A 3,121-nucleotide genomic window follows, 5' to 3' on the forward strand; every position below is an offset into this window, starting at 1 on the left:
AAGATCTTATGGATGTAGATTCTCATCACTAGTAGAAAATCACGTATTCTAGACGGAATATTCTAGACGGAATTTTTTCCGTCTAGAATGCATTACGTATTCTAGACGGAATATTCTAGACGGAATTTTTTCCGTCTAGAATGCATTAAACTAGACGGAAATTTTCCGTCTAGAATATTCCGTCTAGAATAAAAATTTTTTCCGTCTAGAATGCATTAAACTAGACGGAAATTTTCCGTCTAGAATATTCCGTCTAGAATAAAATATTCTAGACGGAATATTCCGTCTAGAATAGTATCCTAGACGGTTACTTTATTTTTTTATTTTTTTTTAAAATAACCAGATATTCTAGACGAAAATTTCCGTCTAGGATACATCCTAGACGGAAATTTCCGTCTCCAATAAGTGGTCATTTAAAAAAAAATTAAACCCATCGAAACCCCCAGCCGCCCTCCTTTCCCCCCAAATCCTCAACTCCAAATTGAAATTTTCAGGAACAATCAGCCTCATCCCCCCAAATCCTCAACTCGATCGAGCTTCTACTCCTCCCTCCACCGCCACCCCCTCCTCTCCCTCTCCCTCCTCAACCTCACACCCCGACCCCTCCCTCCACTGCCTCCCCCTCCTCTCCCTCTCCCTCCTCAACCTCACCGGACCCCTTCCCGAACTCCCAGGAGTCGGCGTCACATGAGCTCCGACAAGTTCCGGCGGTTCCTTCGCTTATCCAATGTCAGCCTTCTCTCTCCTCCACTCTTCTCTCCTCAAACCCTCGTCTATTCTCTACTCCCACTCATTCAAGCTGTTCTCATCCTCTTCTCTCGGCGGCAATCCATCAAAGAAATCAAAGTACCAACAGCCTATAGCCGTCGTGCTCGAAGTAGGCGGCGTCAAGATCGCTAAAGATGGTATTATTTTCTCACTTGCCCACTTTGAAAAATTGGATTTTGTTATTTAGGTAAGGTTGAAAATTTGATCTTGGATTGTTTTATGGTGATAGGTTAGATGTGGTGAGGGAGAGCGATCCTACGAACAATGTTCCGGATTCGATTTTCGGGAAGTTGGGGATTGAGCATAGTTCTATTGTATTCCAACTTTCATAACGGACAAAGACATTCTTGTCTAGTAACTTTCCATCTGTCATCATCAGAACTTCAAATGAATTATTAATCAACCTGATTTTTAGAAAATATTACATTTTTCTATAAATGTTCTCAAGTTGTAATTGCTAGTTCAATCCTTAAAAATTCATTTGAATTTGATGAACATTACAGATTAAGGCAATCCCCTTTTGTTTAGTTTTTTAGTTTCTTCTATTCATTTACTTTTTTGAGTTTGTTTTTACATAATTATAGTTAGAGTGCATCGAATTCCTTTAGCAGAAAATCATTCACTTTCTATCCAAGTAAAATTTGACAATTCTTCTGTTTTTCCATTTAACTTCAATCCAAAATCATATTCCAATCCCACGTCATGCATCCATCTTTGTCTGTGTGGTCTATTAACTAATTATGTAGAATTAACTTTAGTTTACAGTTCAACTGATGGTTTCCTTCTTCAATTATTTTAAATAAAATGCTAGATGACTGGACTTTCCTTGATCTTCATATATTAATATCTTCATTAATGACCCTCCTTAACAATTAAGTCTTATTCTATTATGATATATATAGTTAAGTCCAATATATTATTTTAGAAGACAACTTATTGATGTTAAACCTTCTAGAGCATCTTTCTCTAACTCAAAAGTTCATGCCACGAGACTGAAACTGTGAAACATGACACTCAAGAAGACATTATGAGTTCAAGATGATATATCATGCACAAGTATGCTTTATTGCTACGTATCATGATACTTTTCTAGACAATTTAGTCAATTTATGAAACTTGAGTATCATATCCTTAAGTACAACTCTTATATGCACTGATCTTTACATATTCTTCCAGAATCTGTTACTTTTGATTTGATCACTGCACATTTCATTTATTGTTGAATTGCATCCAAAAAATCTAAACATTTCAGATTTTGGTTCCTCGAGTAAGAAATTATATTTTGCAACATCATGAAGGTCTTGAAACTGTCATCACTTCCCCACCTCTACATAAATGAGGATGTGAACATTATGCATACATTTATTTTGCTCATAACTTCTTGAGCAATAATCAGCGTGATTTATGTCCTTTTTTCTTTGTCAACATTTCTTTTGTTGCCTCTTCTTATCAAGTTATGAATTTTCCTAGTTTCTTTCATGGACTTCATCCACTGCATTTTTATTATAGTGATGCAAAGCATTACTTTTTGCAGAATTTTGACGATGTATTGGTTCCTGCTGATCATGTAACCAGGAGTTATAATGATACGTATTATGTTGATTCCCAACATGTCTTGAGGTGCCATACAATGTCACCAGGCAGAATTATTAAGGAAGGGCCATACTCATTTTCTCGTAACTGGAGATGTCTATCGTAGGGATTCAATTGATTCAACTCACTATCCTGTATTCCATCAGGTTCCACACCAGCTCTAGTTCTTGTAGCTGTCTTTGAATAATTCTGCTTTAGTTTTTGTTCCTGGCATTTCTTTCTTTCTTTTTTCTTCTTAATTTTAATGGTTGTCTAAGTAATAGATGGAAGGAGTTCGAGTTTTTCTCACCAGATGATTGGGTGGGGTTCTGTGCATAGATGCAACTTATACTTGGCCTTAGATCTTTAATGTATGTCATGTACAGGTGAGGTGGAAATGCGCGCTGGGTTGACACTTACTTTCCATTCACTAATCCATCATTTGAATTGGAGATTTATTTTAAGGTTCGTCGTTCTCCCGATCTCTAAACTATTAGTATGCATACACACACACACATCTTCTTGTTAAAACTAGATACACAGATGCTCGAATTCTCCTTGGTTTTCTTTGTTTAAACTAGATATATCATGAACCGAACATTTCGGGTTCCTGATATTTCCTGATATTTCTTGTTGCTGGTCCTTATGTTACACTCAGGGTGATGAGGAAGAAGAATGAAGAAGGAGAAGAAGAGGGCTTGAGTAAATGTTATAGGAAGGAGTTGAAAAGCTCTTGTAGTTGTCATAGCATTGTAATTTATTTTATGTTAAAGTTTGTAAA

The 3,121-nt window shown here is 36.5% G+C and overlaps 1 pseudogene; it reads left to right on the forward strand.

Annotated features, from left to right (window-relative positions):
• On the forward strand, positions 448-2,567 carry LOC109821384 (annotated as a pseudogene).

Source organism: Asparagus officinalis, chromosome 8, assembly GCF_001876935.1.
Source record: "Asparagus officinalis chromosome 8, Aspof.V1, whole genome shotgun sequence".
Classification (NCBI taxonomy): domain Eukaryota; kingdom Viridiplantae; phylum Streptophyta; class Magnoliopsida; order Asparagales; family Asparagaceae; genus Asparagus; species Asparagus officinalis.